This window comes from Ascaphus truei, chromosome 11 (genome assembly GCF_040206685.1).
Source record: "Ascaphus truei isolate aAscTru1 chromosome 11, aAscTru1.hap1, whole genome shotgun sequence".
NCBI lineage: Eukaryota > Metazoa > Chordata > Amphibia > Anura > Ascaphidae > Ascaphus > Ascaphus truei.
Genome location: NC_134493.1, coordinates 54,370,230 through 54,385,606, shown reverse-complemented (window position 1 = coordinate 54,385,606; position 15,377 = coordinate 54,370,230). Strand labels below are relative to the sequence as shown.

The 15,377-nt window shown below is 50.7% G+C and overlaps 1 protein-coding gene across 1 annotated transcript in view; it reads right to left on the bottom strand.

Moving 5' to 3' along the window:
* CAPN15 (calpain 15) overlaps positions 1-10,745 on the bottom strand; it is a 35,281-nt gene extending 24,536 nt beyond the window's left edge. Inside the window, exon 1 of the mRNA XM_075566384.1 lies at positions 10,608-10,745. The gene's annotated coding sequence lies outside the window, so the exon portion shown is untranslated. The remainder of the gene's footprint in view (positions 1-10,607) is intronic.
* Between the last annotated feature and the right edge of the window lie 4,632 nt (positions 10,746-15,377).

The window sequence follows — 15,377 nt, the reverse complement described above, 5'->3', positions numbered from 1 at the left end:
AATATAGAAAGAGAGAGAGAGGGAGGGACAGAGATTATAGAAAGAGAGAGAGAGGGAGGGACAGAGAATATAGAGAGAGAGAGAGAGGGAGGGACAGAGAATATAGAAAGAGAGAAAGAGGGAGGGACAGAATATAGAAGGGGAGAGCGAGGGAGGGACAGAATATAGAAGAGGAGAGAGAGGGAGGGACAGAGATTATAGAAGGAGGAACTTTATATAAGAAACTGTTTGGGAAGGAAAAAAAGTGTGACTCAAAAGGAAGGAGCCGGAGGTGAAAGAACGGAGAGCGGGAAAGAGCGAGAACGAGAGGTGGAAGAGGGCTGTGAAAAAAAGAAGAAACTGCAGGGGACACACACCGTGTGTTGTGTGCACCTCACACCATGACACACTTAAGGAACCTGTTGTGTGAACCTCACACCGTGACACACTTAAGGAACCTGTTGTGTGAACCTCACACCGTGACACACTTAAGGAACCTGTTGTGTGAACCTCACACTGCAGGGTGACAATAGAAGGAAAAAATGCTTAACTTGTTAAACAACATTCAGATATAAATGTAACAATGGAATTACACACACGTAAATAAAAATATACATTAATGTAACCGTGCCTGTCCAGCTCCTAAGGATTCTACATCAGTGGCTTTTGGGGTGCATTAGCTAACTCGGGGTGCATTAGCTAACGCGGGGTTCAGGCCTCGTGCGGCTGAGGGATGATGTAGCAATGGTAGGAATGTTGGGCGCCAGGAACTTTTGTAGTACAAACAACACTATTTATTTGCCCTCTTTTACCAGGGCTCCTACCATCCGTACACGGCACACATAATTACAGGGGTTATTAGGGTTAGGGTTATTTGGGGGGCTCGTACTCTTGACTATTGCATCCCCGGGTGCCCTCTCTTAACACACTGGGGCGATGCGGACACTTGGCTGGTTTCTGACCAATTAGTTTAATTTATAAAAATGTTTCGCTAGGAAGCAATACATTGAGAGTTGCCTCTCGTTTGAAGTATGTCCCGTGCACAGAGTTATGATAACAATACATGGTTATCCAATGGTCCTGTCCACGGTCTGCATGACGTCCGTTACGCTCTGTCACCACTGGCCCCTTCCCGGGTCCTGGCCGACTCACTATAGCTAGGGGATCTACATCCCGCTGCTGTGAGCTTTCATTCCTACACAGACTATGTAGGACTGAGGAGCTGCCGGTGGAGCTGGTCCGTTTGCACCCTGGGGACCTCCGTAGAGCGCATCCTCTTCTTCTGTGAGCCACCGAGTTCACCTTGGCCATATCTCAGGACCCTACCTGAAGAGGGACTGTCCCTAGTGCAAACATAACAAACGGGGACTGTTCCTTCCCATATACTCGGGAACATACTTAATTTTATACACCTAGGCTCCTCCACTCTCCGACCTCCAGGAACCTAATCTCTAGAACCCAGACAACAAAGGGCGGGGCTTAGTATCGGCTGACTCACCCCCAGCCCCATGTAATAGGAAAAGGTATTGCTCTCTATGCGGGTCCGCACCAGTAAACCTTTAAAGCTATGGTAATCCCATAGGGACCCTATTAGGAAAGTAATTGAAGTACCTACACTCGGGAACCCAGGAAAGCCGGGGTTAATCCACCTGGTACTCTCACACGTCCGTCACAGGTTTTGGCCTGCCAGTGTGCTCTGCGTATCTGGATATCCAATGTAAACGCAAAAAGAAAAGTAATCGCCGCTGCACTTAAAGCACAGGACAGCCAGATTAGAAAAATAGTGAATAAAATATATATTTATTGAATCATATTACAAACAAGCTTTCCAACGCGTTTTGCTTTCCCAAGGAAATACACATGGCACAAAACGAGTAGGAATGCGTGTGACGGTAGGGGTAAATGTGACTGCTTTTAATAAAGGTCAAGCCCGCCATTACCCCCACCTGTCAGTAATATATTTGTATTTTGTGTATATATAGCTATGCATCATGTAGCCTGGTTCTAGCACTTCAGGGACCAGGGGGGTTAATGGTACATTCAGGAGAAATGTTGCAAAGTTGTGACCTTCCCATGTAACATTCTTAATGTAATAATGCTTGTTGTTGTTGCATTTCTACCCACCAATGACAGGCTGGGTCATATTGACACCACCTTGTTCAACTCTTTTTTTATGTAACCAAGTTATGCCATGGGATATAACAGGTAGTGAGGGGGACCCTAGTTAGCTGTGAGTAGCTGAGAGCTTTAGCTCAAGATTGATGCTCCAGTGGAGATTCCAGCTGCAGTGCCAACTCCAGTGCTGGTGCCAGGCCTGGAGTCCTGTTCCAGAGGACACTGCAGGGAGGAAAGAACAGGGGAAATCTCTTTAGGGAGTTCCCTGCATCCACGTCTATAGGATAACCCCAGTTGTAAGTGTGTGTTGTTTACCTGTGATTAGTTGTGGATACTTTTTGTTTTTAAAATAAATGCATTTTTATTATTCTGTGTTTCTGTCTGGCGAATTGATCCCTGGTGTGATAGGCCAGGCCTCCCGTGACAGTGCGCTTCACTCCATGTGGCGCTTTCTCAAAGGAATCCATGAAACGCGCAGGAATGCATAGGAACGCATTTCGTGCCATGCAGTGTTTTCTCAAGGGAATCCAAATGGCGTGGAAAGCTTCTTATTTGTAACGAGATTCAATACATATCTTTTTTTTTCTTCTATTTTTCCAATCGGGCTGCCCCGTGCTCCCAGGTGCAGTGGTGCCTGTAGAGAACTTTCCTTTCCCCGTTTACACTGGACTAATCGGTACACAAACGGAGGGTGCGCTGCTCGACGGCAAATATATATATATATATATATATATATATATATATATATATATATATATATATATATATATATATATATATATATATATATATATATATATATATATAAAATCCAATGCACAGCCGGCACACCATATGCAAGTAAATAAGTTTTGGTGCTTATCCCATAAAGCAATAACAGACCATACGATACCGGTTGCAACACGACATCAAGGGACAGCACGCAGGTAAGTAAATCAAAAATGTTCTATATTTGATAGAAGACACAAAAACCGACGTTTCGGTCCCCCAGTGGGACCTTTCTCAAGGTGGAGAAAGGTCCCACTGGGGGACCGAAACGTCGGTTTTTGTGTCTTCTATCAAATATAGAACATTTTTGATTTACTTACCTGCGTGCTGTCCCTTGATGTCGTGTTGCAACCGGTATCGTATGGTCTATATATATATATATATATATATATATATATATATATATATACAGTGTTCGACAAACCTATACATTTGCTCGCCCCGGGCGAGTGGATTTAACCCCCGGGCGAGTAAATATTGGCCCAAGCAGCACACGTTTGGTACTAGGTGGCGAGTACATTTTTTTGTGTGGCGAGTACATTTTTTGGTGATTTGTCAACCACTGATATATATATATATATATAATAACACATAACTTGTGTAAAGATGTATACACACACAGTGTGTACGTGCACAAACACACACATGGAACGGAGAAGACGACACAGCACATCAGGTTAGTATCAAAGAGAAAGACCTGTATTAGAACATGAAAAAATCCGATGTTTCGGGGCCATCCCACCAGGAAGCGGTGTTCCGAGTGTCTCCGAAACGCTGGATTTTTTTCCATGTTTTAATAGTTTTTTCTTCTTTTTGATACTACTTACCCGATGTGCTGCGTCGTCTGCTCTGTTCCTTGGATCTGGGGGAAGCATACATGCTAATGATTACCTTATGACGCGTGCACTCGTCAATACGTGTCTCGATTAACTAAGGTGTGCTTACTCCGCCGGTTCTATTGTATTTATAGCATGCCATTGTCTTGATCACAATGGGCGCCCCACATACCTATATTTGGATGGCATACTTGTGGTGTTATACATACACAAGGACGTCACACCCACCCACTATTTCACAAGAGCACACACGACGTCCGCTCAGCTGAATCCAGTGATTAATAACCTTGGGGCGCTCGCTGTGTCAGAGTCTTCTGTCCTTGTACACGCGGAGACACAAGGACCAGCGCACTGTCCCTCCCACCGCAGGGGCACCGAGGGAGGCCTGCAACGCATCCAACAGCATTACAAATTCATGGACGATTTAGCATCTATATTACGGTGCTGGGAGGGGAGGGGGGGCTCACAGGGGCTGAGGCTTGGCGAAGAGGGCTGTCCTTACAGACCCTGCTCGGTGTGTCGGGGATGTGTGGGTAAAGCTGGAGGCTGGCACTGCCACTGGGTGTGAATAAGAGGGTTTAAAAGGGGAGTCAGAGAGACTGGCACGAACTTGTCTGCGTATACATGAAGAGCGGAAGGTGGCACTGCCCATGCGAGTATATTTCCTGTGTACAAGCAGAGCATGAGGTGAAGGCTGGCACTGCCACTGTGCCCTTTACATATGCAATGACAGGACAGTCATGTGGAATGGGGAAGGTTGGCACTGCCAATGCTGTAACTGTGTATAAACATAGCATGAGGGCAAGGCTGGCACTGCCAGTGTCTTTTTTCCGTGTATAAACATAGCATGAGGGCAAGGCTGGCACTGCCACCCTCCTGCCTGTGCACAAATGAAGGGAATAAAGGGACGGTTATGAGGAAAGAGTATGAGAAAGGAAGGCTGGCACAGTACGGGATATGTGGCCAACACTATAATCGCCACTGGCACTCCGCCGCCATAACCAATGACTGCAGGGCAAGTCACCCCAAGTCACTTTGCTGTCACCCCCTATTTCAGACGCTGACGTCACGGTCGCTGGAAAAGTAAAATGGAAGTGACTTCCAGCGATCGCAACCAATCCGTCGCGTCGCTCCTACTGTAAGCGCACGCAACGGCTTCAATACATTTGTTTTGAAGCGATGTTGCGTCACTGTTGACGGCACTATAAGCGCAGCCTATCCCTGCTTCAGCACAGGTGGCTCAATCAGTCCCAGATTCAGCACAGGTGGCTCAATGAACGACTGAGCCACTGATTGAGCCACCTGTGCTGAAGCAGGGATATCCTGAAAACCTGACCTGTTGGTGGCCCTTGAGGACTGGAGTCGGCCGCCCCCGTCTTATAGGAACACCCCCTTTATAAGAACATATAGCACCGGCATGCTTGACCCCACAGGAAGTATCCCTGTGATAAGAACAGCCCCTTAACAAGAACACTTCCCAACACCAAGGTGAGCCCCGTGCTTCAATGCACCTTATGCTATTAGGGGGACCCCTTTAATCAGATCACCACCTGAACCCCCTTTGTACCAAGGGGGTCATGGCACAGCACATGGGGTTAATGGAGGAACCCCTGCTATTGGAACACACCCCATATAAGAACGCCAGTGGCATTGTGGCATTTCATCACCCTACTCTACAAATAGAAGCAGACACCTCCTTATATACTGCACCCAACTCATTAGCACGTTAACCCCGTGGCTGCCGCTCAGGGTGGGGGCAGAGGTGCCAATTAAGGGTCTTGTGCCAATTAAGGGTCTTGCACCCTCTGCTGCAGAGCGATCGCACTGTGATGGTACCGGGACTCTGCTATTCCTGTACTCAGCCACGCAAAAAAACGGTCTGTCACTGCACCCCAACCACACCGCGCAGCCAACCCTACTATTCCTGTACTGACCCATATACACACAGCTCTCACTGCACCCCAATCCTGCCGTGCAGCCTCCTCTGCTATTCCTGTACTGACTCACATACACACAGCTCTCACTGCACCCCAATCCTGCTATACAGCATCCTCTGCTATTCTTGTACTGACCCACATACCCACAGCTCTCACTGCACCCCAATCCTGCTATACAGCATCCTCTGCTATTCCTGTACTGACCCACATACACACAGCTCTCACTGCACCCCAATCCTGCCGTGCAGCCTCCTCTGCTATTCCTGTACTGACTCACATACACACAGCTCTCACTGCACCCCAATCCTGCCGTGCAGCCTCCTCTGCTATTCCTGTACTGACTCACATACACACAGCTCTCACTGCACCCCAATCCTGCCGTGCAGCCTCCTCTGCTATTCCTGTACTGACTCACATACACACAGCTCTCACTGCACCCCAATCCTGTCATACAGCCTCCTCTGCTATTCCTGTACTGACCCACATACACACAGCTCTCACTGCACCCCAATCCTGCCGTGCAGCCTCCTCTGCTATTCCTGTACTGACCCACATACCCACAGCTCTCACTGCACCCCAATCCTGCCATGCAGCATCCTCTGCTATTCCTGTACTGACCCACATACCCACAGCTCTCACTGCACCCCAATCCTGCTATACAGCATCCTCTGCTATTCTTGTACTGACCCACATACTGTACACACAGCTCTCACTGCACCCCAATCCTGCCATACAGCATCCTCTGCTATTCCTGTACTGACCCACATACACACAGCTCTCACTGCACCCCAATCCTGCCATACAGCATCCTCTGCTATTCCTGTACTGACCCACATACCCACAACTATCACTGCACCCCAATCCTGCCGTGCAGCATTCTCTGCTATTCCTGTACTGACCCACATACAAACAGCTGTCACTGCACCCCAATCCTGCCATGCAGCATTCTCTGCTATTCCTGTACTGACTCCCATACCCACAGCTCTCACTGCACCCCAATCCTGCCGTGCAGCATTCTCTGCTATTCCTGTACTGACTCCCATACCCACAGCTCTCACTGCACCCCAATCCTGCCGTGCAGCATTCTCTGCTATTCCTGTACTGATCCACATACCCACAGCTCTCACTACACCCCAATCCTGCCATGCAGCAGCCTCTGCTATTCCTGTACTGACCCACATACCCACAACTATCACTGCACCCCAATCCTGCCATGCAGCATACTCTGCTATTCCTGTACTGACCCACATACCCACAACTCTCACTGCACCCCAATCCTGCCATGCAGCATCCTCTGCTATTCCTGTACTGACCCACATCTCTCACTGCACCCCAATCCTGCCATACCGCCCTGCACTCTCTGCTATTCCTGTACTCGCCCACATACAAACCGTTCCGTCACTACACCCCAAGCTCGCAGCACCCCCTGCAGGATTTTCTGGTCTCCATGTCCAGGCTACACACAGAGTTAGAATACCGCCTTCTGCTCCCGTGTGTTATATGCAGAGCCGTGTGTTATATGCAGAGCCGTGTGTTATATGCAGAGCCGTGCGTTACGATCACTTGAGTCTCCCCGACGGAGGGAAAGTCACAAACTCAATGACATGTTAAGGTCGCCAGAGCGTCCCTCACCAGAACGCCACGGACCAGCCAGAGAGCCACGTGCGACGGACCGCCAGAGCGCCACGGACCAGCCAGAGAGCCACGTGCGACGGACCGCCAGAGCGCCACGGACCAACCAGAGAGCCACGTGCGACGGACCGCCAGAGCGCCACGGACCAGCCAGAGAGCCACGTGCGACGGACTGCCAGAGCGCCACGGACCAGCCAGAGAGCCACGTGCGACGGACCGCCAGAGCGCCACGGACCAGCCAGAGAGCCACGTGCGACGGACTGCCAGAGCGCCACGGACCACAAGAGCCCCAACGCTTTATATATATATTAGTGGAACTGATAAGAAGCCAAGTATGGTCATTTCTATAAGGCTATCCATGTATAGAGATATTCGACCATTATACAATGCCGCTCGCTCATTATCAGGAGCTTAAGCAAATGGGGATGTTCAATATCATACATTGAAGCACATTCATTTTCATAGGATGTGACGGGTATGGGGATACTCCGTATCATTATACAGTGCAGCACGTTAATATACAGAGACTGGGAGCATATTGGTAATACGCTGTATCATTATACAGTGCAGCAAGGTCTTTAACCGAGACTGAATTTTTCTGCGAGATACTCCGCATAATTATACAGTGCAGCACGTTCATTAACAGACTGGGAGTATCTGGAGATACTTGGTCTCATTGTACGGTGCACAGTGCTGCTCGGACAGCAGAGGTCACATGATACTCCTCTGCCCATTATCAGTGATAAGGCGGAGGCTGAATCAGTGCCAGCAGGGAAAGCCTGCTGCCACCATGTGCCCGGCTAGGACTTGTGTACAGGTGCGGGCCCTCACATATAGGGGCACGGGTGGGGGGGGCTCACATATAGGGGCACGGGTGGGGGGGGCTCACATATAGGGGCACGGGTGGGGGGGGCTCACATATAGGGGCACGGGTGGGGGGGGCTCACATATAGGGGCACGGGTGGGGGGGGCTCACATATAGGGGCACGGGTGGGGGGGGCTCACATATAGGGGCACGGGTGGGCTCACATATAGGGGCACGGGTGGGGGGGGGCTCACATATAGGGGCACGGGTGGGGGGGGCTCACATATAGGGGCACGGGTGGGGGGGGCTCACATATAGGGGCACGGGTGGGGGGGGGCTCACATATAGGGGCACGGGTGGGGGGGGCTCACATATAGGGGCACGGGTGGGGGGGGCTCACATATAGGGGCACGGGTGGGGGGGCTCACATATAGGGGCACGGGTGGGGGCTCACATATAGGGGCACCAGTGGGGGGGGCTCACATATAGGGGCACGGGTGGGGGGGGCTCACATATAGGGGCACGGGTGGGGGGGGCTCACATATAGGGGCACGAGTGGGGGGGGCTCACATATAGGGGCACGGGTGGGGGGGGCTCACATATAGGGGCACGGGTGGGGGGGCTCACATATAGGGGCACGGGTGGGGGGGGCTCACATATAGGGGCACGGGTGGGGGGGGCTCACATATAGGGGCACGGGTGGGGGGGGCTCACATATAGGGGCACGGGTGGGGGGGGCTCACATATAGGGGCACGGGTGGGGGGGGCTCACATATAGGGGCACGGGTGGGGGGGGGCTCACATATAGGGGCACGGGTGGGGGGGGGCTCACATATAGGGGCACGGGTGGGGGGGGGCTCACATATAGGGGCACGGGTGGGGGGGGGCTCACATATAGGGGCACGGGTGGGGGGGGGGCTCACATATAGGGGCACGGGTGGGGGGGGGCTCACATATAGGGGCACGGGTGGGGGGGGGCTCACATATAGGGGCACGGGTGGGGGGGGGGCTCACATATAGGGGCACGGGTGGGGGGGGGCTCACATATAGGGGCACGGGTGGGGGGGGGCTCACATATAGGGGCACGGGTGGGGGGGGGGGCTCACATATAGGGGCACGGGTGGGGGGGGCTCACATATAGGGGCACGGGTGGGGGGGGGCTCACATATAGGGGCACGGGTGGGGGGGGCTCACATATAGGGGCACGGGTGGGGGGGGCTCACATATAGGGGCACGGGTGGGGGGGGGCTCACATATAGGGGCACGGGTGGGGGGGGGGCTCACATATAGGGGCACGGGTGGGGGGGGGCTCACATATAGGGGCACGGGTGGGGGGGGCTCCCATATAGGGGCACGGGTGGGGGGGGCTCCCATATAGGGGCACGGGTGGGGGGGGCTCACATATAGGGGCACGGGTGGGGGGGGGGCTCACATATAGGGGCACGGGTGGGGGGGGGCTCACATATAGGGGCACGGGTGGGGGGGGCTCACATATAGGGGCACGGGTGGGGGGGGCTCACATATAGGGGCACGGGTGGGGGGGGGCTCACATATAGGGGCACGGGTGGGGGGGGGGGCTCACATATAGGGGCACGGGTGGGGGGGGGGCCTCACATATAGGGGCACGGGTGGGGGGGCTCACATATAGGGGCACGGGTGGGGGGGGCTCACATATAGGGGCACGGGTGGGGGGGGCTCACATATAGGGGCACGGGTGGGGGGGGCTCACATATAGGGGGCCTCACATATAGGGGGTGCGGGCCCTCACATAGCGGGCGCTCACATATAGGGGGTGCGCCCTCACATATAGGGGGTGCGGGCCCTCACATAGGGGGCGTGCGGGGGGCCCTCACATATAGGTAGCGTGCCCTCACATATAGGGGGCGTGCGGGGGGGCCCTCGCATATGGGGTGCATGGGGGCCCTCACATATAGGGGGTGCGGGCCCTCACATATAGGGGGCGTGCGGGCTGCCCTCACATATAGGTAGCGTGCCCTCACATATAGGGGGCACGCAGGGGGCCCTCGCATATAGGGGGCGCGCGGGGGGCCCTCGCATGCGGGGGGCCCTCGCATATAGGGGGCCCTCGCATATAGGGGGCACGCAGGGGGGCCCTCGCATATAGGGGGCACGCGGGGGGCCCTCGCATATAGGGGGCACGCGGGGGGCCCTCGCATATAGGGGGCACGCGGGGGGCCCTCGCATATAGGGGGCACGCGGGGGGCCCTCGCATATAGGGGGCACGCGGGGGGCCCTCGCATATAGGGAGCACGGGGGCCTCACATATAGAAGGCGAGAATGGATAGGAAAGGGGTCTGGTACAGGGATGGATAGAGATGAGGTGTCAGATACGGGGGGGAAGGAACATATATCTACTGTGAAGCGCTATGTACGTTAATGGCGCTATATAAATAAAGACATACAATGGGTTCGGGTGAAGAGATACCTATAGGACTCCCCGCACCAGAGGGGGTTAACTCATCACTCCCCGCCCCGTTTTAATTTCGCCGGTTTATTTCCGGTCGGCCCGCTTACTTCCGGGTTGTCCTTCCCTCGCGGGCCGGGCGCCGGTTCCTTCCCGGTCGCCTCCTTCTTCTTTCTCCCTCTATTTCCGGGTCCCGTCTCCGCAGCGCCGCTCCCGCCCTCCGCCGGCGCAGTGACGCCACGCCCCTCCTCCGCGCCGCGAACTACAACTCCCGGCAGCCGCCGCGAGCAGGGCGACGTCACGATAGGGGCAGGAGGGTTGGCACCTTCCAGGAGGAGCCTGGGAGTTGTAGTCCAGCTACCTTCATGGCACAGCAAGTGAATGCAAACTGGAGACTACAACTCCCACAATGCACTGCAGAGGAGCACAGTGAAGGATTTGAGCTATCAAGTCATGTGTGCAGGACAGTGCTTTTATTTTTAATTGGATGTATTAATCATGGTCCCTAATTCACACAGATCATTTGGGGTATTTTTTTTATGTGCATTTGTTGCATATTTATATATTATATAATATATATTTAAATTACCACCTGGTCCATTGAGGTAGCATTTTTTTTTGTTTCTTCTATAGCGCTGACAACGGCCGCGGCGCTGTATATAACATTTTGCAGGCTCAATGAATCCCTGCTCCACAGAGCTTACAATCTAATTTTCACGCGGGAGGCACAAGGAGATTGGCTGCCAAGGTCACAAGGAGAGCTGATTGAAACGGGCTTCACTTCAAAGACATTATTGTGACTAAGTTGTGCTGGGTGTAGGTTCTCTTGGGCGCTGGGTGTAGGTTCTCTTGGGCGCTGGGTGTAGGTTCTCTTGGGCGCTGGGTGTAGGTTCTCTTGGGCGCTGGGTGTAGGTTCTCTTGGGCGCTGGGTGTAGGTTCTCTTGGGCGCTGGGTGTAGGTTCTCTTGGGCGCTGGGTGTAGGTTCTCTTGGGCGCTGGGTGTAGGTTCTCTTGGGCGCTGGGTGTAGGTTCTCTTGGGCGCTGGGTGTAGGTTCTCTTGGGCGCTGGGTGTAGGTTCTCTTGGGCGCTGGGTGTAGGTTCTCTTGGGCGCTGGGTGTAGGTTCTCTTGGGCGCTGGGTGTTGATCCAGATGTGGATACAAGAAACAACATACAGGCAGTCCTCGTTTTACAACGAATGGCTTATCCAACGCTGTGCAATGCATACCTATGTTCATTTTTACAACGCCAAAACGGCTTATCCAACGCTCTTACGACGCTTTGCAACGTTGTATATGTGTTTTATTTATATATATATATATACACACACACACACACACACACACACACACACACACACACACACAAACACAACGTTGCAAAGCGTTGTAAGAGCGTATATATATAATATTATATTATACTATATAATATATTATTTATTATGTTATATATATATATATATATATATATAATACAGTATATACACTATATAATTTGTGTGCTGCATATCTTATTGCCTGCGTAAAATATTTGGTGTATTTTAGTGTTAAAAATGCCTTCAGGAACGGAACCTTTCATTTAAACAGTGTTCCGATGGGAAAACGTGTTTCGCTTTACAACGTTTCGCTATCCAACGACATTTTGAGTAACACATTGTGTCGGATAACCGAGGACTGCCTGTATAGTGTAATACGTTGAAAATGGCACAACTGTCTTGATTGTCCGATGTGATCAGAACTCACACTTTGGCTATCTTGAGCTTTGTGCAGAAACCGCAAATAATACAGAATTGTGTGGTCACTTAGCCGTGTCTTTCATCCAAATCTGCATCTCACGAAAGGAGACAAAAAAAACTGAACAAAGCGCATGGCGCAGTCTGTTTGTGGGTGAAAATACAGGGGTAATAAAGATAAACACTCACATTTAGAGTATCTTGGTTAAAAGCACAGATATTATTGCTGATCTCTCACTCTCTGCTGATTGTTGTTTCATGGGTATTTTCTCCCTGGATAAAGTACCCTCAGGGCTATCAGTAGAACCACAGGTTTTAAGAGGTCTTCATTGAACACGTGAGTGTTGCTGATAAGCCCTTAGTGGGTTCATATGTTTATTTATAAAATGTTTTACCAGGTAGCTTTCTACGGGTATTCAGAAGGTATTGGTATTTCACCCTACGCGTTTCACCAGATTTTGGCTTCCTCAGGGGTACCTTGTGAGCACCCGTAGAAAGCTACCTGCACAGCCCCTACCTGATTTGGCGCCAAACGGACCGGTGAGGAAGGGGTGCTTGGTGTGTCTGTTACGGGAGCTGGTGACAAGACTGCCGCGGAAGGCTGCGGAAGGCCGCGGAAGGCTGCGAGCTTGAAGGAGTACCAGAAGAGGCATTAACAGCACCGGGCGGACGCGACAACTGCGAACTGTGGTCCACGCAGCGGAGCCCTGGGGTAAGACTGCGAAACCTTTTTTGCCGGTACACAAACCCACACATACAGCATACATGTAAACAGCGTAGACAGACACCTTCCCCCAGGAAACGACACAAGGAAGCATATACCCTGAAGGGAGGAAGTTCATATATACCTCCGAGTGACTTATTTAAACCACTCAAGTACCAACAAATATACAACATCACCAAGAAGGCAAATCACTACAACCCTTCAGTTATACCACAGGGCACAATACGACAACATCACTTCCCTGACCTTACCCAATACACCAGCATAGTGTTTGCAAAGCAGAGGCGCGCCTTCATTCTGTGGCTTTTATATTTGGGCCGCAGCGCCCAACACCCACCGACTAGGAAATTCACTGAGGATCAGGACATGTGGGAACGAATCTGTTCATGTAACATTAGTGCATATTTCCCAATTCGCCCTGTCCGTTTCTGGATTTTCCTGTTGTTATATGGTATACATTTTTATATTATTAACTGTTTATTGTAATTGCAGGTAATTGATTAAGCTTAATCATTTAATAAGTAATGCTTTGGGCTCTGAATGAACTGTTGCCCACTCTGGAGAGTATTTACGTTTTCGGACACATTTTGATAGAACAGATTGTGTGTGAAGTGCCAAGTTTTTTTCTATTATAAACAGGGACCTGAGACCCTGACAGATATTAATTTTGCATAATTCTTGTGTGGTTGAAGTGTATAGATATGATTGCAATTGAGTAAGGGGTAAATATTAACTCATTGAAAGTGTATTGTGCAGGTAAAAGGTGAGTTGGCTAGAGAAGCCGTGTGTATTAACCCTGGTTGCATATCTGTCACGTGCCCACTTGTGTGCTGTCCGTGACAGGTGGTATATGGGGACGGATTGAGGGGAGATGTTAATTTGAGGGACCTTTGCGAAGGTGAAAAGTGGGCCAGCTTGCAAGCTGTGTATTAACCCTTCGTCCTGTATGCAGGTCACGAGCTCACAGGTGTGCCGTACGTGACAACACCAAACCCTACCTTAATAGAACACCCACAAATAAACACAATGTCTTGGGAGAAATTAGTTGCAGCTTTATTTATAAATATAAAATCTACATAAAACTAGGGGTACCCATCTGAGTTGCTACGCCCAGAGTTAAAGTTAAAGCTATACACCGCACGCATCCGCATACGTCACTTCCGGTGGTAATCCAACTATGGGCGGAAGTGGCTTCTCCGGTTTCTTCAGCTATAGAGATGATTCTTGAGCGAGCCTGTGCGAAACGCGTTGGATCTATGATCCTGGGAGGACTGGAGACTGAAAGGACTGGCAGTGCATAGCTGAAGAAACCGGAGAAGCCACTACCGCCCACAGTTGGATCACCACCGGAAGTGGCGGGTGCGTGCGGTGCATAGCGGTGCGGCGGTCTGATCGGTGAGACATACAGCAGACCAGCGGTTTCCCCAGCAGTTCTCTCCCACGTACTTTTTAACATTTACAAATGTGAGTGTAATTGTTTTACCTGCTATCTTGTGCAATACATTATCCCTACAATATCACACTGTCGCGATATCCCTCTTCTTTCTACTTACGAACGTTACTTGATGAGGACAAGTGACACATCAGAGGGTGTATAACAACACAACCCCTACCGAGGGACAGAGAACAGGGGCTCCTATCGGAGAGAGAAGTATCTCTGATATGCTACATGACATAGGAAGAACATTGTGAGTGAGACCAACACAGAATCTGATAGGAATATTTTGTATCACAGAGTACACTATTATTGGTTTTGTCTCTTGTTTCTTTATATATTTCACTTATTCACCAAGCGCTCCCCCCTTACCTGGAAGACAAAAATCACTACAGCTGGGACATCGAACAGTCCTATTCAAGGGTGTACAGCAGCGATTCTCTCTCTCTCTCTCTCTCTCTCTCTCTCTCTCTCTCTCTCTCTCGTTTTTGAGGTGATGGGTTTGCACTGATTGAAGTATTTCATTATCCCATTATTATTATTATACTTATTAGTAGTTTACTTGACACAGTTCACTTTATTTGTCACTTGCACTGAGAAACGCCCGGTCCACCCCTTTTCCCTTCAATCCATGTAGGTACTGGCCACAAAATTGGGATGAGTTGACTCGTTACACTCATCTTATTTTCCAATTGAATTTTTATTTATTGTTTTATTCTCCAAGTTCCCGATTTGGGAAAATACCCCCCGCCCCTTTTTTTTGTTCTGTTCCCCTTTGTGTTTTCTACAACCATCGAGTTTTTTTGGAGCATAACTTTCACAATAGAGAGAGTGCCACGATACTGGAAATGACCGGTCAAACGCCACGGAAAGTAATTTCTAGGAATGTTAGGGGTCTGAACAGTAATGGTAAACGTAGGCCACGATTAGAGAACATCTTATTTCAATTGCATCCTATAGAAAGAAAATAAAAATGGAAAAACAAAAATATG